Genomic DNA, 23,315 nt, shown 5'->3' with positions numbered 1-23,315 from the left:
AGCTGAGGGTCTGGGTCAGAGGCGCACGCGCAGGGGACCACTGCGGGTCTGAAGGACTGGAGGCCGAGTCAATTAAGGCATGAAGCAAGGTAGCTTTATTGCTGGTAGACACTTATGCCAGGGCCGCCAGTAGCTAAAGACCTCGAGGCTCGGTGAGCCCCGGAATATATACAGTTTGAGGAGAGGTGGAGTTAGGGCGTGGACTCCAGGGGAGGGTAGCCAACCACACAGGGAGGACGGATGGGGTGACTGTGACGTCTGTAGGCACCAGGGAGCTGTTGTTTTTGAGCATGCTTGTAGCAGTGGATGTTGGGCGGGTGGAGGGATAAGGAGGAGGCCAACAGGGTTAGAGAGACAAGGCTGCGTCACTAGTCGCCGGGTGAGGCTTGTAATTCAGAGGTCTAGAAGAACCGGACATGCCAAAATGGCGAGGGAGGGAATGAAAGAGACTAAGTTATCAGGCCAAGAATAAAATTATGCCATAATTCCTCTCTTTTTCTTTTTTAAAGAACACACTTGTGTGACAAGTGGCGGGCATGAACCTTTGTTGGGAGGGGTAGGGATGAGATTCCCCTTGCACGTGAGGCTCAGAATTTCAGGGGAAGGGTATGTGCTGAGCCGACCCTTATGCAAATCTCATGTGCCCCAGAAGAGCCAGAGGAGGTCTGTAAGAGTGACCCTCTTCTGCGATTCTTGCGTCGCACCCAGCGGTGCCCATCTGGCGGACCCAGATGCACGTACTCTGACAACATGCAGCCCCCGTGGGGGAGTGTGAGGAATGTGGGCAGGCGATGACTGTTATAGCCTAGGGGAAGCAGGAGAGACTAGTCCTCCACTGTCCCCGGCCCGAGGGTGATCAGTCCTCAGGCGAGGCTAAGCCTGCGAGCCAAACCTGGGCTTGTCTGCGTTCTTCCACAGAACAGTCCGGACGATTAGGTTGAACATATCAGCAGCCAAAACTTGGGCCTCAGCTCAAGACCAGCGACAGAGAGTGTGCAGCCTAGAAATGAGAAATGTTGAGGAGCAATAATGAGAATTTCATTGGAAAGGTAGGGCTATATTAGTTGCGAGGGTGAGCAACGCTAGCCAACCATACTTGCGCTTGCTGCCGGTTGTCTGCATAAGAGAAAGGGTTTTGAAGTTTTAGAGTTGCTAGAGCAAGAAATTTTTAGTTATGCGGTGAAGATCCAGTCTCGCAAGTTGAGACGGGGCATGGAATGGTTAACCGGGACAGGAGTAACACAGATTTTAGTGAAGGGGTACCGCCCATTGCAAACAGAGGAGGCAAGTTCAAAGGGGGCTTCTACATTTAGAGCAATTAAGTCTATATGCTGTTGTAAATTGAACACAGCGCTATGCATTAGATGGTTGATATTTTCTTGCGTCTCCAGAGCTTGAGAGGTCATTTGGGTTACGTTGAGGAGGGTCTCCGCAGTGACAGAGGTTTGAGTGAGGGCCACGGCGGCAACAGTACTGGCTGCTATAGCGGCGACGATGGCGGCGGTGATGGGGCTACGTGTCGCGCTGGGCAAGTTGTCCGCATCTCGAGGGTAAGGGAGCTGGGGGGCCATCCAAGTGGTGGCGTTGACTGGGATCCAGAGTAACCTGGGCTGCAAGACTATAAGGGCATAAGGGTAAGAAATGTTCCAATAGTTAGCCAGTACGCAACTGTTAGACGGGGGAGGTTCAGGGCGCAGAAAGAAAAAGAAGGGGGGTTTCAGGCAGAAAGAGGGAAATTGTTGTCCAGTGTTGTCCTCTGGAGGAAGACGGCAGGAATCACTGTCCCCTTAACGCAGCAATTGTGGCATTAGCGAGCCAAGGCAGGGCCGTGCCACCAGACCCCCAGAAACAAGGCCCAAAAGGAGAACTTATTCCATACAATCACAGGGGGCTCAAACGAGCTCCCCTTTCAAACGCATGTAATGAATGTGAGCGATCTCCCTATCCACTCTGTGTATCTGCTGCTTCATAAATTCTATTACTCTGGATAAAATGCATGGCCCAAAGGTTAATACCAACAAAAGTACCAGCAAAGGCCCTGCTATAGTAGAGATTAAGGTGGTCAGCCATGGCGACTGGGCAAACAAATTTTCAAACCAGCCTCGGTGTTCTCTTAATCTTTTCTCCCTGGCTTCCAGTCTTTCTCCCAATTTCCTCATGGAATCTCTGACTACCCCTGTGTGATCTGCATAAAAACAGCATTCTTCCTTTAAGGCTGCACACAGCCCTCCTTCCTTTAAAAACAACAAGTCAAGGCCCCTTCTATTTTGAAGCACAACTTCTGACAGGGATGTTAAAGATTTCTCCAGAGCCTCCATGGCTTGCTTTATAGACGCTAGGTCCTCATTGACAGCAGACTCTAAAAGAGCCATCTGTTGATTCCCCTGAACTATGGCTGCAGTGCCTGTGCCCACTCCGGCCATCACTCCGGCAGCTAACAGTATTGCCAAGGTTACAGAGACCACTGCTCTTTTGTGTCGGTGCTTCATTTCCATGGCTTCCTCAAAATCATCGGTAGACTGGTAGATAACTCTCGGCAAAACCTGTACTAGGATGCAAAACTGTGAGTTGTTGAAAACATTAGTACTGACACAGGGTGTTAGACCCGTGCTACATGCCCATTTAAGTCCTGGCGAAGGAATTAGGTAGGTGTTTCCTGAGGAATTGAACTCATTGGATGCATTTCTACTACAAAGCCCCTGGAAGCCTGCCGGTGGCGTGCCGATGCAAGTGCCCCTACCCGATACTTCAGGGAGGGTAAGTCCTAGGCCACTATGCCAATCACAAGAATCTGAGGACTTGCTAACATTAAAGGTGCCATTGACAGCGATCCCCTCATAATATGGAGGATTATCCTGCAGGCATAACCAACATTCTTTAGTAAAATTTGGATTGGTGTTATTTAATGCTTCATAACTTCCCAGAATTAAGTTAAATATTCTGTTGTCTAAGGGGGGTCTGGTACCAGAGGGAGGAGAAGCACTAGAACTCAAGGATAAAGTAGAGATATGGGATGCCACGGTAGGCTGGGCTGGTTTAGCAGTGGTTCGTCTGGTAGGTATGGAAGGAGACTGATATTTGGGTCTTACTGCCGAATTTGGTCCTACTGCTCTGGTGATTTGTTCAACAATCAAGCGTATTTTAAATATTGTTCCGGGGTCATGAGCCGATGAATGATAGACTCGAAGTCCCCAAGTTTTCCCCTTTAGCCAATCGGTTGGAGACTTTCGGGCATGGGCGGTGAAAGAGATGTTCAAAGGGTTACATGTGAAGTTAAAAAGGCATGGCCCACTGCCCCCCCCATGTGTACTGATCAGCACCAGCAGACCACGAACTTCTTGTGCACGTGGAAGAAGGACGTTGTGTTGTAGGTTTTCTTTTTACAGTAATAGAATCCCAGGATGAGGAAGGGGACCAGTAAGCATCACCCGTGGTCTCACATCCCCATTTAGCACAATAGTAATATTGGTGTTGGCCACAGCGATACGCCATTTCCCTGTCCCGGCCGTCCCGGGGACAAACATAAAACGGACTTCTATAAAGGGCGGCCCTTGACCCAGGGTACTTACACCCAGGAGTTTCCTCACATGTACACTTGTTTAATCCCGTGCACACTGATTCCCCAGGATTGTTTGGATCGACGGCCGGAATATCAAAATCATCCGCCCCTGCAATTAACTCACATAAATCAACTTCGAGTGAGGGCCACCACTGTCCCATGGGATACCCACTATCCGTTTTGGTAGCCACGATATCACCATTGGAATTCAGAATTTGCCAAGTTTGTTTCACTGGTTGGTGAGGTTGGAAGGTTCGGCACCTGCTAAAATTCTTTCAAGATGAAATCCTAACAAAATACAGCCCAGCAGCTGGGGTCCAGTCACCCTGACTGCCTGCATCACTTTGCCCCGCACAGCTATTCTAATAAAGGCTAATTATTCCTTTGATTAAAGGAGAAAAACTAACAGGTTAATATACACTATGATACACAGAAATGTTATGGCAAGCAAAAATCTCTCTAATAGATTCCAGTCTTTTGGGGCAATTGTTGCTAATATTACTGCCCTAGGGCTAGAGGACAAATTAGTAAGAACCAATAATAGTTCATGAGGCGTTAGTGATGGGGTAAACCTGTAAGCAGGAGTTCTTCTGGCTCCCGGTCTTCTGTTTTATCTGTAGAGGCCGTCGCTGGTCGGACGCAGCATGAAGGGATCCAGAAGGGTTGCGGCTCACTTTCTGGAAAGACACAAGCAAAACCGCGTCCCTGCGCTAGGAGCGGGGCGGGGCCCGACCAAGTATTCATGACTGGGTCACGCCAGTAGACTAAGGGGACCACTGAAGGTCGGTTGGCGGGACCCCAATGCCTGTGCAGGGGTGACAGACCCTCTTTGTCAAAGGTTAACAAATTTAAAACTATGAGGACTTGAGTAATAATGTCTTTGGGTGACGCCTGAGGCATGTTACTTCTTTGCTTTTCAATTTGAATTTTAATTCTTTTGTTTAGTGCCTCGACCATGGCTTGCCCCTGAGGGTTATAGGGGATGCCAAAATGGTGAGTGATGTCGTACATATCCAGAAAACTTTTGAAGGCAGCGAGCGCTGCGGTACGCAGGACCATTTTCTGTTTTTAGGTCCGAAGGGACTCCCATAAAGAGAATTCCTTGCCTGAGGGCCTGAACACAGTGCTTGGCAGTCTCTCCTGGGAGAGGGCCCGCGTGACACATGCCAGAATAGGTATCTATGATTACATGCAAATACTTGTGGCGCCCGAAGGACGGAACATGAGTGACATCCATCTGCCATCTAGCGTTGGGCTTGAGACCTCGGGGATTCACCCCTTGTGGCTGTAGAGGTCCCAAGGGCACGAATGGAGTGCAAGTGGCGTAGCTTCTGACTAAATGCTTAGCTGTTTCGATAGGCAACCCACATAGATGCCGGATTGCCCCTGCAGACAGGTGGAACCTGCTGTGTAACTGTTTGGCAGCATTGACGGGGTCCTGCACGGTTGTAAGGACCTGGGCTGAGACAGCCCTGTCAGCGAGCCGATTGCCTTTGGCAATGGGGCCTGGGAGGCCCGAATGGCTGCGTACATGTGCAATGAACCACGGAGGCCCTCTTTCTTCAAGGGTGTTTTTTAGCAAAAATAAGAACTTGTCTATAGGCTTACCTGGGTCGGGATAGAACATGGCTAAGGCGAGAACTTTACAAACTTGGTAGGTGTACAAACTGTCAGTGAAAATATTTACAGGCTCTTCAGGGAATTGCTGTAAGGCTAAGGTGACAGCTGCTAACTCCCCTACCTGTACCGAGTGATGGTTTGACTGCACAACGCAGACAGGCTCTTTGCGTTGAGGGACAAAGGCTACAAATGCGAGTTTGGTTTTGGAGGCGTCTGTAAAATGGTAGTGGCTCGCGGCACAGGGGCCGACGCTGGGAAAGGGTGAAAAGGACCCGAGCTTGGCCTTAGTGGGATGTGTCTGGCTGCCTGACAGAGCTTGTGAGGAGGGTATTTGTTGGAGACCTCCCCGTGGAAGCCGAGCATCAGCGCTTGCATGTCTGGATCAAATTGTAGCAGCCATATAAACTGCTTGTCTTCAATAGGCCAGATTAGCACATCCGGAGGCCTCCCTACCAGTTGAACTGCTGCTTTAATTAGGTCTTGGGCTAAGGTTATCCACAGCTTTACCTGTGGGCAGATTTTACGGAGTTTACTTTTGGCTGGATGAACCCACATTAGGGGATCGCCTTGCCAAAGAACGCCCGATGGTGAATGGTAAGTGTCTAGGATCATGGCTATTAGTGACTGATTAGGCTGATATCTACCCAGGTTACTGGAGGCAAAACATTCATTGAAAAGGTGTAAGGCTAGCTTCGCCTCCCATGTGAGTTTAATAGGTTGATTAATGGCCTCGACTGTTTTGTTGCTAGTTTTTAACAATGAGAACAGTGGTTCCAACTGTTGGGTTGTTACGGGGAGGGCTGATCTGACCCAATTTATTTGCCCGCAAAGCTGTTGTAACTCATGCAATCGTAGGCGTTCCGGAATTTCAAATGAAAATTTAGTAGGTGCAACCCTCTGACCAATGGTATAGCCCAAGAATGTGTAGGGAGGAGTGGTTTGAACTTTATTAGGCTGGACTGTTAGCCCCAAACTTTGGAGGTTAGCAATTAGTAATGACAAGACAGTTTGTAATTGTTCCTGAGTATCCGCCACTATAAGCACATCATCCATATAATGGAGAATAGTGGCTTGCGAGCGGAGAGGCTGTACAGCAACATTTACATATGCTTGACAAATGGCTGGGCTATTTTGCATGCCTTGTGGCAGAACCTTCCATTGATAACGCTGTGCTGCCCCCATGTGGTTAGTGACTGGCACCGTGAAGGCAAACTTTTCCTTGTCCCTGTCATGCAACGGAATGGAAAAGAAACAGTCTTTTATATCTATGGTGGCTATCTGCAGATGCTTAGCAAGAGCTGCAGGGTGAGGCATGCCAGGCTGAGGGGACCCCATAGGTCAGATGTGCTTGTTAATTTCCCTGAGGTCATGAAGAAGTCTAAATTTGGTACCTCCCTTTTTACTGATAACAAAAACTGGAGAATTGTAAGGACTGCACGATGGCTCTATGTGTCGTGCATTTAATTGCTCTTGCACTAGTTGCTTTAAAATTGTTAACTTGTGGGACGGAAGCGGCCACTGCTCCACCCAGATAGGTTCCTCTGTGTCCCATTGAAGAGGAGTGGGTGCCGGAGGTGTAACGCGAGCAGTGGCGCAAACTATTGGGGGGGCTGTGTGGTAATATTGGTCCCTGCGTCTGCGGGAATGGCTCGTCCCCAGAGGGCCTGGCCGATGGTGGTTAGGAAACATTCTTGAGGGGGCTGCGTGGTAATATATGCCCTTGAGGCTGCTAGAATGTCTCGCCCCCATAAGATCTGGTCAATGGTGTTTAGAAACAATGGCCTGAAGACGCCTCGGTGGCCTTCTTCATCCTCCCATGTAAGGGGAATGGCGGCTCTCGCCGAGGGGGCAGAGCCCGTGGCACCGATTACTGCGGGCCCTGCGGTAGTTGGGCACAGATTTTTCCATTTGGCAGGAAGGCATGAAATTTCTGCTCCCGAGTCCACCGTACCTAGAAGCCAATCGGCTCCGATTTTTAGTTTACGGGTGGGCTTGTTCGGGGTTATAGGAATGGTCCACATTATGGTTTGGGGGTGTTCCTGCTGACACCCCGGGTCTCTTGGGGACGGGGCTGAGACCTGCCCCTTTGGAAGTTTAAAGGCGGGTTAGGTGCGCGGCAATTGCGTGCCCAGTGATAGCCATTGTTACACTTTGGGCAAGGGGTTTTGGGCTTCCGCTCTTGCCAGCGTCTCCCTTCCGGTTGCTTGGCCCCCGTGTCTCTCGGGTCAGGTTGATTAGGACACTCCCGAGCAAAATGTCCAGACTCACCGCACCGATAACATTCATTAGTAGCTCTAAGTGCAAGTGCTAGGGAGTCAGCAAGGTCTCGTGCGGAAGGATTAATGTTAGAACAAGCAAGTACCCAGTCAGAGATGGACTTCTCTCTAACGCCTGCTAGCGCTTGTTTGAAGATGGGACGAGCTCCCTCAAATATGAGTTCCTTAGCCAGTGCATTTTGCCCCTGATAATCATGTATTTTGTTCCTGCAAGCCTCTTGTACTCTAGAGACAAAGGAGGCGAAATCCTCGTCTGGCTTCTGTGAATTAACTTGGTAATCTGTTCTGGTCTGGAGGCTGAACAACTACGGAAGGCCCGCATGGCTACTTCTTGCAACTGAACCCAAAACCCATTCGGGGCAGCGGTATAGACCGCTGGGTCGAAGTACCGACCAATCCCAAGGAAAGACTCGAGAGGGATGCCGAGGCCCGGGGGCCCTCCTGGGTAATCTGTCGAGCAGCCCGCTCGGCCTCTGAGTTGAAGTTCGCCTTCCAATCAACATACTGGCCTGGGGTGAGAATAGCTCTGGCTAGAGTTGTCCAATCGTGAGGTGTATTAAGCTGCGTGGACATTTCCTCTAGCAGGTGGGTCGCGTATGGACTCGCAAATCCGTCTTCCTTGACCGCTTTGCGCAGTTGCTTGATTGCCTCTGCACTGTGAGGATACCAAGCAAGTGGGCGCTGCTGCGTCGGCTGGAGATTCATAGGGAAGCATCCAACCATGGGCGGTGGAAGGGGCCGCTGGGGCTCAGAAGGCCATGCCGCTGCAACGGACTGAACAGGTGGGCTACCAGGCCAGACTGGGCCGGCGGCCGTGGCCCCGGAGTCACAAAATGGTGGACGGGTCTCACAAAATAGCGGATTGGACTCCTCCCCCTCAGAAAATGGCGGAGGAGGGGTATAAGATGGCGGACCAGGCTCCTCCCCTGTGGGAGGAGGGGCCGAGGGAGTGTTGTTCCGCTTTTTTAACTCCGGAGGAGGCGGAAGTGGGTTGGGAGGAAGTGAGTTACAAGATGGCTCCTGGCCACTCCCTTTCGGGAGGGTGGGGTAGAGGTTCTTCCTGTTGATCTGTTCTTTACTCGAGGAAGAAGCCGGAAGGCCGCCATTTGTATCCGTCGGAGGATCTACCTCTAGCCGATTATTAAGCTGATCGAGCCGCGACTCGGCGACCGAGTCTGACTCAGAATCGGAGCCGTCAGTCTCCTCGGCCATCGCCCGGGCCGGGTAGCCGTCTGTTGGTGGCGAGGAGCCCTGAAGGCAGGAGCGAATGGTAATGAGAGTGGGGAGCAGCCCCGGAGGGAAGCACTTACCCTGGTGCTCCATTTTGTCCATTACTCTAGCAATTCGCTCATCATAAGTATCTGTACTCCACAGGTGGCAAGTAACTAGCCACGGGTTAAAAGGAAGCAGGAGATCCCAATAAACCTGCAACTGCTTAACAGAGACTTTACACTTATGAGTGTCTAAGAGTGCCGCTAGGGCACGGACCTGTGGTGCCTGCTGCCGAGTAATTCTGCTACCCATGTTAACCAAAATTTAGTGAGACAATTAGTCACTCTGGTTTGGACCTAGGGGTTTGGAGTGCTAATGCCGAGGGCGATTACCTCCGACGAGGTCCTAGGGTGCGCTGGGGTCCGATGGGCAGACGAAGAGGGTCCCTGTTCGGGCGCCAATTGCAGGGAGAGGTGGGACTCCGCCGAGTCCGGTCCCGCTAGGCTAGCGAGGGTGCACTCTTCCTGCCGAGGGGGTTCAGGGAGTAGAACCGCCAGGTGCAGAGGTGGCTCCAGCCGAGGGTCTGGGTCAGAGGCGCGCGCGCAGGGGACCACTGCGGGTCTGAAGGACTGGAGGCCGAGTCAATTAAGGCATGAAGCAAGGTAGCTTTATTGCTGGTAGACGCTTATGCCAGGGCCGCCAGTAGCTAAAGACCTCGAGGCTCGGTGAGCCCCGGAATATATACAGTTTGAGGAGAGGTGGAGTTAGGGCGTGGACTCCAGGGGAGGGTAGCCAACCACACAGGGAGGACGGATGGGGTGACTGTGACGTCTGTAGGCACCAGGGAGCTGTTGTTTTTGAGTGTGCTTGTAGCAGCGGATGTTGGGCGGGTGGAGGGATAAGGAGGAGGCCAACAGGGTTAGAGAGACAAGGCTGCGTCACTAGTCGCCGGGTGAGGCTTGTAATTCAGAGGTCTAGAAGAACTGGACGTGCCAAAATGGCGAGGGAGGGAATGAAAGAGACTAAGCTATCAGGCCAAGAATAAAATTATGCCACACCACCCAATTGTGGGTGGTAACTTTTGATTAGATGATTTCCATGGAGGTGTGTCTCCACCCACTGAAAGTGGAGTTGCTTGTTGGAATCCTTTAAAAGAGGAAACATTTTGGAGAGAGTCCCTTTTTAGTAGAACCACATGAAAGCCAGCAGACACTGCCATGTTCACCACGTGCCCTTCCAGATGCAAGAGAATCATTGAACATCATCAGCCTTCTTGAAGCAGGGTATCTTTCCCTGGATGATTTGATTGGACATTTCTGCAGACTTGTTTCAATTGGGACATTTTCTTGGCCTCAGAACTGTAAACTAGCAACTCATTAAACCCCCCTTTTTCCATTAAACAGAATGGCTTTTAAAAAGGGGAATTTAATGAGTGTTTAGTTTACAGTTCTAAGGCCAAGAAAATGTCCCAATTACAACAAGTCTATAGAAATGTCTAATCTAAGGCATCCGGAGAAAGATACCGTGGTTCAAAAAGGCCAATGAAGTTCAGAGTTTCTCTATTAAATGAGAAGGCACATGGCAAACACAGTCTGTGTTTCTCTCTCATCTGGAAAGGCACATGGTGAATACGGTCAGGGTTCCTTACTCAGCTGGAAGAGCACATGGTAAAAACAGTGTTATCTGCTAGCTTCTTCCCTCCTAGCTTCTGGTTTCATGAAGCTCCCCGGGAGGCATTTTCCTTCTTCATCTCCAAAGGTTGCTGGCTCATGGACTCTCTGCTTCACAGTGCTGCAGCATTCTCTGCTTTCTCTGAATCTCCCATTCTCCAAAATGTTTCCACTTTTATAGGACACCAGTAATCCAATCAAGACCCTCCCAAATGGGTGGAGGCATGTTGTCACCTAATTCAGTTTAACAACCACTCTTACTAAATCACATCATCCAGGGAGATGATCTGATTACAGTTTCAAACATGCAGTATTGAATAGGGATCATTCTACCTTTCTGAAATGGAATTTTAATTAAAACATGGCTTTTCTAGGGGGCATACATCTTTTTAAACCAGCACAGATGATTACCTTCCTAACCAAATGATCAAATTCATTTCAATAATTGTTAAACCACCTGTCATTATGTATCACCTGATGTGTTGCATTTAGTGGTACACATTATGTTTGAGATATTCTTTAAAAATCTTTTTAACTTGAATTTAACCAAATTTCAAATGTATCATTCAGATAAAATGAAAACAGAGGATTGAAATAGAATTTAAGCAATACTATGAAAGTAACTGTACAAATCCAAAATGTGGAACATTCTACAAGAGAAAGAACTGGACTCTTCAAAAAAGTCGAATTTATGGGGGAAACTGGCCAAGGGAGAGTCATTGATTAGAAGGATTAGTAAGAATAAAGTAAAAAAAATCATATAGAGTTAGACTTAGAGACCTCACAGAATTAAATAGCTTCATGTACTAGCTCTTCTTTCAACTCTCTCGAGTGTCATCTTAATATCTTTTGAAAATTCAAATGTCCACCAAGAAAGCCAATCAAGCTCCTAGTTCTATACATTTGATCCAATATGTATTAAAGTCCACCTGCCTTAAATTTGTTCTGGTAAGACAAAGAAACACTCATTCAATGAATGAGTCAAGCTAACTTTCCTTTATGCCTGTAAAAGTTACCCTCCATCCCTCTAATCTTGAAACTGCTTCCATTTATGCAAATGTTCCAGCCTACTTGCTACAGAAAATTTTTGTTACCCCCCCAAAATATTGTAACATAGAAACAGTACTCTGATTTGTCCTATGACAAACAGATAATACACATTCACAGGGACATTTCAGATATAAAGTAACTGGGAATAACTTTCAACTAAGAGGAAACTTTTTTTTATGAAATAGTTTTTAAAATTAATTAAGGATATAAAGGAGATGAGATTATTTGGCATAGACTACCATGTACAATAATGAGAAGACTCAGTGTGTCAGTTCTCCAGGAAAAACCTTATCTTCATTTCAGTGAGTTTTTATTCAAAATCTTAACCTAATTTAATGTAATTTTAGGATTTTGTTTGAAATTCATATGTCAAATTTAAGATCCATAAAAATTAAAACAGATTTTAAGGTAGAATGAGAAAGTTGGTTCTAGCCCCAACAGATAACATATCTACAATATAGTCATTTAAAAAGTATGTTCAGTGTAGAAAATGTATCAAAGGAAAAGAACCCAACCCAGTCATGGATGGGGACAGTCATGTGTCAACTTGGCCAGATGGTGGTGCCTGGTCATCTGGTCAGGCAAGTGCTGATCTGCTGTTGCTATGGGGACATTTCATGGACTTAAATCATGATTATGTCAGCTGCATCCACAGCTGATTACATTTATAATCAGGTAAAAGGAGTGTCTTCTGTAATGAGTGATGCTTAATTTAATCACTGGAAGTCTATTAAGGGGGATTCAGAAGAGAGTCACTCTTCCTGCTTCAGTGGGTGAGCTCTCCTGTGGAGTTTATCCAGACCCTTCACTGGAGTAGTAAGCTTCACAGCCTGCCCTACAGATTTTGGACTCTTCCATTCCCATGGTTGTTCAGCCTGCCTCTCCTGAGAGTTTGTCAAGGATCTTCATCAGAGTTACCAGCTTGTGGTCTGCCCTACAGACCTTGGACTCTACATTTCCATGGTTACATGAGACACTTTTATAAATTTATATCTGCAGATATCTCCTGCTGATTCTGTTTCTCTAAAGAACCCTAGCTAATATGCAGACCAAAATATACCAGAGGAAACATTGCATATCAGTGGAGAAGGAAAAATAGAGAAGAAAATGCTCTTGGGAGAATTAGAGTAAAACATATACACATTTTTAAAATCTCTACTTCATGCCATTTACAAAAATAAAATTCAGAAGTATTAAAAACCTAAATCTGATCATTGTAACCTCAAAATATTGAAATGTGTTGGGGACAATTAAAGTAGCATGTATAAATTCCACCCTCAGCGATGCCGGAAACATGCAACATGGCCACCAGGGCTGAAACAAAGAACAGCCTAAGCTATAATCAGCCTTCTTTACGGAAGTAATAGTAGTTCGTGCCAAAAGTACTAACCATACATCTGCCCTCCACCCTAGCAACAGCAGTCACCAATCCCAAATCATCCCTTTGTCCTTATTCACCCAATCAGAGATCGTCACCTATCCCTACTAGCTACCCCCTCTCCTAGAGTATATATATATATACCCAGCCTTTTCAATAAACTTTTGCAGCTTGATCAGAATATTTGTCTTGCTGTCATTCTTCGCGTCTCTTTGTCCCATTTCATGCTTCCCTCACAGGAGTTGGAGCCTCAGTTGATCGTCCCGCGGGCTGGGACAACTGGCGCCCAACGTGGGGCTTGAGCCTTGTGAGGGATAGAACACCGCATTCAAACGGCCTGGCCAGGCACACGCATCGCACCAGGGATCATCGTGAGGGTACTCGCCCACGAGAGGGATCCGTTGTAGCAGAAGTGTCAGTGAAAGGAAAAGAACAGAAAATTCAACAGAATTGGTAAGTCCCCACCCTCACAATGGGAGAAGAACTTTCCAAACCCCAATTGTATATTAAGCAAGTAAAAGAGTCACTCAAGGCGCGAGGAACTAGAGTTAAGAAAAAGGATCTTACCCACTTTTTTGATTTCCTATTAAAAACTTGCCCTTGGTTTCCTCAAGAAGGTACTGTAGATCACCAATGCTGGCTAAGGGTCGGGGTTGTCTAAAAGACTACTACCGAACCTTTGGTCCTGAAAGGGTCCCAGTTACTGCCTTTACTTACTGGAACCTAATTGATGAAATCCTAAAAGTCCATCCTTTAGCCCCAGATATTCAAAAGCTCTGTAAAGAAGGGGAAGAAGCTTTAAGAGAGCACTCCCGCCCTGCGTCAGAATGCCGCTCAATTATTATTGATATGCCTGAAAAATCCCCAGAAAAATCCCCAAGCAAAGGCACGGACATGGAAAGAGCAAAAACCCCATCTAACCAGGCAATCTCATCTTATCTTAATCAGTATAAAGATGAGATGGAAGTCGCACTCCCTCCCCCTTCGGAGGTTGAGTTCCTTCCCCCCTTTTGGCCCCCGCCATATGCCCCCTTATCTAAAGAGTTCCATGCATTAAAGCCCTTCTTCTGCCCTGCCATAACCTGACCACCGCAGGCAGATTTAAAAGGAGCAACAGAAAACCTTAGGCTACACACCACCTCATTAAGAGCACTTTTGCATGAAAGGAGAGAAACTCTAAGCCTCATCAAGGAACTTAACGCAGTTACTCATGAACTAGCAGATGTAACTTTTTCCAAAAACGAATCACTAGCACACCCTAGTGGTTTATACACTTTTCTCATCACACGCAGTCAAGCCAGACCCCCTGCTGCCAAATCTCAAACTCACTCCGGGTCGGAAAGCGATAGAAGGAGATGACCAGTCTAATCCCCCTAGCGAAGAGGAACAGGGAGAGGCCAGTTCCACCTCAGCAGCACAAGAGGCCAGTTCTGCCCCAGCAGCAAAATATAAAAAACTCAGTCTCAAATATTTAGAAAAACTAAAAAAAGCAGTGAATGACTATGGCGCTACCGTTAGCTCCTATTCATGTTTGAAAAGAGAAATATATTTTAAGAACTTTAAAACTAAAAATTCTTGTTAAAAACTATATATTGATAGTTAATGCATATTTGAAACATTAACTAAAGTATTTTAAGTATTTAACATTATTCTAACAAATTTAATTTTGATGGTAATTACATATGTGGTAAAATATTTGTTCAAAGTAATGATTTAAGTATGAAAAATATGAAAGATGTATTTTTATTAATAGGAAAACAGAATAGTTTTATCCTAAAATGAATAATTGTTACTAAATGAGAAAAATATGGGATAAAGCCTAAACTAATATAATAAGTGCTGAGGGTTTGTAAAAATGGAAATTCTGGTTAAAATCAAGAAAGATTTAATGAGTCTAAAATGACAATGTTTTCTTGGACTCAGGCTTTTTTAGAAATTTTTTTTTTCTAAATAATTAATTAAAAAGCAAAGAGTCTGTGTTTTATCAAAATAACTTATATTAACTTTTATCATGTTGTTATCTGTATAAAAAATACTGATTTTCTCCTGGGTATCATCATACTGGCAAAAACTGCTTCTTGCCCTAAACCAGGTAGCTTAATCTATTAATCTAAGTACTATTACTATAAATGAATCTATTACTGACTAAATAATATTCAAATCATTTAAATACCTAAATTCCTTTAAGCCAAAATGCTTTAATGCTTTATCCAGTGTTTACATAAACTATGTATGTATAAACCAAATTTATCCCAAGATAACCATGGCTTATATTGGAAGTAGATCAGATTTGAGAGTTGAATGCAAGGAAAAAATATACTTTTGGAGTCTTTTTTGTTCACCTGATGTTGCCATTACATGTAACTGATGTTGCTATCACATGACCTTGGTAAGAAACAGTTAAAATGTGCACTCTAGCTGGGAGGACTGGCTATCCCCCCAGAAGGAGGTGTACTTTAATAAAAATATCTAGGTCCCAGGAAGCTCCTCTTGGTCCCTAGCCAGTTCCCAGAGGACCGAACTGGGCCCGGTCATGTAAGCAAATCGAAATTTGGCCACTATTGTGAGAAAATACCATAAAAACTGCATGCAATAAATTTAAAATTAACAAAAATGCACAACCAATTATAAAGAATCCACATTCCTGCATTCCTTTTAAATCAATCCAATGAATTCAATTTAAAAAATCTGGTCATTTGCTATGGGTACACGTCGCTATTGGCACTCTGCATTCATTTTTGCTACCTGCCACTTTAGGGATTCCTAATTATATATTACAAAACTTGTTTGATATTTTACAAGGAAATTCTGATTTATTAAGCAAAAGGCAGTTAACAGCTGCAGCTGAATGAGTTAGAATTAATTGAACAACACATCCAAGAAGGACAGCTTGTTCAAATAAATATAGAAAAGCCTGTTAATTTTATTATTTTCTTTACCTTGCAATCTCCCACAGGCCTATTTTAGCAAGATGGTGTTTTAAAATGGATTTTTTTTAACCAAACAATTAACAAAAATGTTTAAATACATATTTGCAAAAGATAATTTCTTTAATAGCCAAAAGTCACCAAAAAAATTATCAATTAAGAAGTCATAATCCTAATCGCATAGTGTGTGATCTCACAAAGGAAGAGGTTCAAAGTCTGTATATTTTCAATACCTCTTGGCAAATAGCACTAAATAATTTCAAAGGACAAATGAATAATCATTTGCTATGTCAAAACTTTTACAATTTTAAAAAATTGAACGCAATGGATTTTGCCTAAAATAGTTCTGGCTTCCCCGCTAGCTATTACTGTCTTTACTGATAATAATATTGATGAGAAGGCTGCATATGTCACCCCAGGGGAAAGCAAAAGTTAGAAAACACCTTATACCTCAGCCCAATGTACTGAATTAGCAGCTGTAATTCAGGTATTGCAAAATTTTCCACAACCTCTTAGTATTGTTTCTAATTCCAAGTCTGTCTGCCAAACAGTTACTCACATTAAAAAAGCTTCTTTGTTTAAAAAAAAAAGAACTGTCCCGAATGTTTTTACATTTACAAACACTAATCAGAAGTCGAATTAATCCTCTTCTTATCATGCATATAAGAGCTCATACTAATCTTAAAACAGCTGAGCTATCAGAAAGATATTAAAAATAATCTGTGGAACCCAGGCAGGATAAAAGTGTGGGTAGGGGATTTGCTCTTATCATTACAGGTGATGAAACCTCAATTTGGATTCCCTCGAAGAGAATAAATCCAGACATGTCGACCTGGACAAAAATAATAACTAAATGGGTAATGTATATTATAAAACATAGTACTTTAATTGCTGAAAGACAGGGACATAATTATACTTATTGGGTTTATATTCCTAACCCACCTTTGCTACTAGCCCTAACCTGGGCCAATCCAACTTCACCAAACTATCTAAATACTAGTTTAGGATTCCCAAGTCCAATAAATTCAAGACTTCTGAACCTACTTAAAAAGAAGAAAAATGGTGTCAAATTTAACTCTTCCATTTTTAAACAGACCCATACATAGATCTAGGGTTTCATTTAAATGGGAATAAAATCACCAACCAAAAAATGGAACTAAGATTGGACAAATTAATAACGTTAAATGACTTCCAGAAACTTTTAGGAAATATTAATTGGCTCCGACCTTACTTAAAATTAACCACTGGAGATCTTAAACCATTATTTGACCTCCTTCAAGGAAATTCTGACCCCCATTCCCCCAGGACCATCACCCCTGAAGGACATAAAGCAATTGATGAAGTAGAGCAAGCTATTCAATCACAATTTGTTACTTTTATAGATTATACTCAACCATTAGCTCTAGTAATTTATCGAACAGCTTATACACCTACAGCTGTGTTTTGGCAAAAGGCACCTATTATGTGGGTTCATTTACATGCTTCTCCTGCAAAAACTATTTATCCCTACTATCAGGCAATTGCTGATATCATTCTTTTAGGTCGAAAACAAAGTGTTAAATGTTTTGGTAAAGATCCTGACATAATTATTCAACCATATACTATGGCACAGGCTAATTGGCTTTTTCAAACTACAGACTGTTGGCCTGTTGCTTGTGCTTCCTATTCAGGCCAAATACACAGTCATTACCCTAATAATAAACTTTTGCAGTTTCTTAACACTCATGACTTTATATTCCCACTTAAAACATCCTTACAGCCACTTAAAATACCCTCTTAATCTTTACTGATGGGTCCTCATCAGGAATCCCCACGTATGTTGTTAATAATACAGTTATTCAATTCCAAACACACTGCAATTCTGCTCAACTAACAAAACTACAAGCAGTCATAGCGGTGTTTTCAGCTTATCCAAACAGATCTTTTAATCTTTATACAGATAGTGCTTGTATTGTTCAATCTATGCCATTATTAAAAACTGCAGCTTAAATTAAAAATGTTTCTCAAGCAGCTTATCTGTTTATTCAATTGCAATCTCTCATTCAAAACAGAACCCAACAATTCTTTATTAATCACCTTAGAGCCCATACTAATCTCCCTGGACCACTGTCCTTAGGGAATCAATTAGTTGATCAAGCCACGCGTATTATATACTGTGCAAACATTATTCTGAGTAGCCAATTACCTGACTTAGTCACAAAAGCTATTAAAGCTCATAAGCTGCATCATCTTAATGCTCACACCTTACGGCTAATGTTTCACATCACCAAAGAACAAGTGCGCCAAATAATTAAACAGTGCCCTTCTGCATCACACATTTACCTACACCTTTGAAGGTTAAGCCCTGAGGTCTAGTGCCCAATGCACTATGGCAAATGAATGTAACACACATCCCAAAATTTGATAATCTTAAATATGTGCATCTTAACGTAGACACCTTTAATAGATTTACATTTGCTATGCCTCAAATGGGTAAAGCAAGTAAACACATTGTTGCACACATCTTGGCAGCCATGGCTGCGCTGGGAATTCCTCAGCATATAAAAACTGATCATGGTCCTGAATACACAGGTCAAATGTTTCAAAAATTCTGTCAACAACTGCAAATTAAACACACCACAGGCATACCATATAATCCACAAAAACAGGGAATAATAGAACAAGCAAATTTATCTTTAAAAAACACCATTAAAAAAATTTAAAAAGGGGAGTGGTACCCCACTAAAAGGTCACCCAGAAACTTGCTTTCACATTCACTTTTAATTTTAAATTTTTTAATCTTGAATCAAGATGGACGTTCTGCTGCAGAACAATTCTGGCACACAGAATCAAAAACACAGTTCGCCACAGTCCTCTGGAAAGATCCATTGGATAACACTTGGCGAGGACCGGATCTGGTCCTGAAATGGGGCAGAGGATCAGTGTATATATATTCTAGGGAATTCAATTCAGCCAAATGGTTGCCAGAGCGATTAACAAAACAAATAGACAATAACAATCTGTCCAGGGCAAAAAAAGTTGCCCTGAGAAAAGGCATTTTTCTCTCTTTCTTTCTCCAGCACAGCTGAAGCTACTAATAAACCAGCAAGCCCTGCTATAACCTATTCAACGACGGCTAAGCTGACAGACGACTGAAGTCTAAGAATCCATCTACTAGTGTTGCTGGTCTAGGCACCGGTATCGCCTCAATCACCCTCCAACAACAAAGCCTCTCCAGCCTAAGAGCTGCAATAGACGAGGACTTAGCCCACATTGAAACTTCCATCACCCACCTTGAAAAGTCCCTTACGTCCCTATCAGAAGTAGTTCTCCAAAATAGAAGAGGGTTAGACCTGCTCTTCCTTAAACAAGGCGGGCTTTGTGCAGCATTAGGTGAGGAATGTTGTTTCTACTCTGACCATTCTGGAATAATTAGAGATTCCATGACCAAACTTAGGGAAGGAATTGCAAACCACAAACATGAATGGGAAGCCCAAGGAGGTTCCTCCTGGGGACTCAACGGAATCCTCCCTTACCTCCTCCCTATATTAGGCCCCTTAATAACCCTACTCCTTATAAATCTTTTGCACCCTGGGCCATAAGAAGGATAATACAGCTAATTAAGGACCAGATTGATTCTGCCCTAGGCAGGCCCATTCAAGTGCATTATCACCGGCTTCACCTCGCTGACCAAGGTGTGAATCCAGAATATCTGACTACTACCCACCCTTACGGGTAAGAAACCCCCTCCTACGGGAGCAGCATGCAACTCGAAAGTATGCTTCTAGCTTATGCTATGATTGGTACCGCTGGGTGCAAGGCAAAGCACTGCAAAGGAGGGCCAAAACAATTAAAGGCCATTTTTCGAGCTCCTTGAGAAGTATGCCTCATTTGCATAGGGGTTCGCTCTGCAAAAATTCCTCTCCCCAGAAAAACAGAGCCACAAACAACCTGGGGAATGAGGCCTCTACTTCCCCCAGCAAAGGTTAATGCCAAAAGAATGCTCAATCAGCATTCTTCCTCCATCCTTTTGAAAAACAAAGGGAGGAGATGTTGGGGACAATTAAAGTAGCATGTATAAATTCCACCCTCAGCGATGCCAGAAACATGCAACATGGCCGCCAGGGCTGAAACAAAGAACAGCCTAAACTATAATCAGCCTTCTTTACGGAAGTAATAGTAGTTCGCACCAAAATTACTAACCATACATCTGCCCTCCACCCTAGCAACAGCAGTCACCAATCCCAAATCATCCCTTTGTCCTTATTCACCCAATCAGAGATCGTCACCTATCCCTACTAGCTACCCCCTCTCCTAGAGCATATATATATACCCAGCCTTTTCAATAAACTTTTGCAGCTTGATCAGAATATTTGTCTTGCTGTCATTCTTCGCGTCTCTTTGTCCCATTTCATGCTTCCCTCACAGGAGTTGGAGCCTCGGTTGATCGTCCCACGGGCTGGGACAGAAATGAATCCCGGAAAGAATTACTTAAACAAAACCCTCCCCTAAATAAGATGTCCTAGAAGCATTGGTAAATGTGAGTACATACATTTTTAAAATTTTTCTGTAAGGTAGACACACATTAATAGTTTTGAGAAATAAAGGACAGTCTCATAAAATATATACACAAAATACATAACAAATAATCAGTCACCAGAATCTAAGAAATGTTTCAAAATTAATTAAAAGGAAAAATAATTTAATAGAACAAACAGTGTATAAATAAGTGATTTTTATAAAGCATCCAGAAGGCAAATAATTTAAATGATAGTCAAATCACTAGTGACTGAGAAAATCCACATTAAAATCCAAATTTAATATCCCTTTACATTCATCTGACAAAACTTGCACAATTGACAATATAAAGTTTTGACATTGATGTGGAGAATTGGGAATGAATATACCCCACTGCTCAGAATGTAAAATTATTCAACTGCTTTGAAGAGCAATTGGCATTATCTAGGGAATTTCAAGATGTGTACATTCTAGGATTAATATCTCAAGGTATATTTTCATGAGCATGTATTGTCTCTGTCTTCAGGATGAAGTGGCCAAGCATGAAATTGTAAAATAGATTTCAATAATGAAAAACTGGAGGTAAATTAAATATCCCTTGAGAAGATCAGCTCAGTAAATAGTGGTGTTGCAACAGAATGTGTTATGGTAAAGCAGTTAAAAATAAAAGTCCATGAACTGCAGGTGCCTGCAAATATAACATTTGAAATGTAAAACAAAAGATTTACTTCATCCATAAAACTTTAGGAAGTTAAAGCAACTGACCCATAAGTGATTAAGGTAACATGTTAGAGAACCATAATGGAAATCTCTTGGGGTGATTATGCTATAAACAAAACACCTAAGGGATTAGTTGGTGTTATGCTTTAGGGAACAGCTGCTAACTATCTCACCCACCCTCACTATGCCATCTCCTTATTCCTCCAGCTTGTGCCAGGTTAGGCGTCAGGTTAACATTTAGGAGGAGATCAATTCACAAAATTCCTTCTTCTACAAGGAAGTCATTTTTTACCTTGAGTTTCCCCTCTTGGTATAGTCAATACCAATCAAGTGAAGTTCACACTCGACAAAACACCTATTTACCATTCTTGATACAGATAATTCTCAGGCACACAGGAATACTAAACTCTAGTAAATACAATGTTAGCTGTTGTGTCAAAAATTGAATACTCTCAGTCATAGCTCAATGAAAGGTGGCTTCTAAACAGGCAGCCAAATTACCCTGTAGAAAGATTTTAAAAATTACTCTGTAAAAAAAATTTCTATTTGTCTGATATCACCAAAGAGTTTGCAATTTAAAGGTGTACTTTTTAATAATTTTTTGAAAGTTCAACTCTCATAAATAGCCATCTCAATGTATAACACACAATAATGAAATTTAATTTGGAAGTTTTGGCCACTATGCCAACATTATTCTTACAAATTAATGAATTAAATCTGTAGTGTTAGCATTTTGAATATAACCTTAAAACTGTAAGCAAGCTGTTTACTTAGGATTGAGTCTTACAGAGAAGCAATATGTAGAACATGTACCCAGGAAGAATAGACACCAACTAAGGTGTACATAACTCACTGTTGTTTGAGTTTTCTCATCTATCACTCCAGACTTGGAGGTACCATCCAAAATATGTCTTTGAGGATATAATTGTAAATGATGTAGTAAATAACTAATATAAGGAACTTATGAAGTTCTTTAGACCCCCATTGCATGTTACTCCAAATTATAAACTTTCTTTGTCTTTGACATGTATAAAAGCCATGTGAAAAGTCACTACAGGGAGATAGGTTAAGAATTTCCCTCTGTACTTCCACTGATATAAATAAACCCTCTTTTCCTCCACATTCCACTTGGTATATCTGTGTATTAACTGCACCAAGGGACGAATGCAGATTTGGGGGGGGTCATCCCAATTTATCCAACAACATGGACCTAAAATCTGAATGGCTGGCTGCTGGATCGATTTCAGGATCCCCAAGTAAGATATTCACAGTTCTTGGCTCCAAGGTCATCAGACAAATTCTTTCTCTGAGAACTAGATGAGAGAATTTCTTTCCCTGAGTTTCTAGCATCCTGATGGCAGCTGACTGCAGAGGGCAGAGGTCTGGTGTGTGACTACAAATTTAATGTATATGGATGGGGGTCCTATGTGGGCATTTCATAGCATATCACTTCCTGCCAAAGCTCTAAGCAAGATATTGCACTTGGAAATTTGATTAGTTTGGGAAAAAGGATCAGCCCCTGACATAAGGAAATGTCACTGAGACTTTTTGCCTAGACTTTTGTTTTGTTTTTAGGTTTTGTTGTGTCTTGTCTCAAAGCATTGTCTGAAGGCTTATTAAAATTGACAAAGAACATGTGTGAGAAATCTAAGTAAACTAAGCAGGATGATCTTTTAAATTGCATTCAAAGCATTGGGAGCAATATGGGTGTGAGCCCATGAGAAAGAAAAGCATGACATGAATATGTGAGATAATTTAGCCTCAGTATGAATTGGGGGATGGCCAAAAACAGCCAAGTCAATGATCAGTAAAGTATAATGTTGTTTTGTAGATGAATGAATTTGTAAGAGAATAAATAAATGGAATTTAAATTTCTTATTTGTAGTGTTTTATAGCTTTACCTCAGGATGAAATGTTGCTGTGAGAATGTTTAGGGATGGCATTTTACCAGAAAAATTGAGATTTTTCTTAAGAACCCCTTAACTTTTGTCTCCAGAGGATATAAAGGAGGACCCAGCCCTAGGAAAACAAAGGGCTGGCTGAGACTCACAGCCCCAAGTGAAGAAAGTGCTGGGTGAGGCTTCTGAACTCCAGGGTGGAAAGATAGTGACTGGTATACTTGGGCCTCAAGCCAGAGAGTGCCCTGAGCTCTTGACTGGGGCTACAGATTTCTGGGCTGGGAGATTGGTGGCTGAAACTTCTGGACATTAGGTTGTGCAGTGCCCAGGGCTGTTGACCAAGAGAGTGGCAGCTAAAGCCCCTTTGTGGATGCCCACAGCTCCTGTGCTCCCCTCTCCTTTCTGCTGGAATCCGAGGTTTGGTTCTCCCACCTGCTCATTCCCCTCTGCTTTCTTGCCAGATGACCAAGAATGAACACAGGAAGCTTTTCAGCTCCCATGCAATGGC

The 23,315-nt window shown here is 43.5% G+C and overlaps 1 long non-coding RNA gene across 3 annotated transcripts in view; it reads left to right on the top strand.

Moving 5' to 3' along the window:
* Window positions 1-20,024, top strand: part of LOC143684188 (uncharacterized) — a 181,597-nt gene extending 161,573 nt beyond the window's left edge. Inside the window, exons 7-9 of one of the 3 annotated variants that reach the window (XR_013175896.1) lie at window positions 13,005-13,218; window positions 16,470-16,549; window positions 18,752-20,024. This is a non-coding gene — a long non-coding RNA (uncharacterized LOC143684188). Of the gene's footprint in view, window positions 1-13,004; window positions 16,550-18,751 lie in introns of all 3 variants that reach the window. The other 2 variants (XR_013175897.1, XR_013175895.1) reach the window with 2 other exon arrangements.
* Window positions 20,025-23,315: the final 3,291 nt, after the last annotated feature.

This window comes from Tamandua tetradactyla, chromosome 5 (assembly GCF_023851605.1).
Source record: "Tamandua tetradactyla isolate mTamTet1 chromosome 5, mTamTet1.pri, whole genome shotgun sequence".
Taxonomy (NCBI): domain Eukaryota; kingdom Metazoa; phylum Chordata; class Mammalia; order Pilosa; family Myrmecophagidae; genus Tamandua; species Tamandua tetradactyla.
This window is presented reverse-complemented; position numbering and strand designations above follow the sequence as displayed.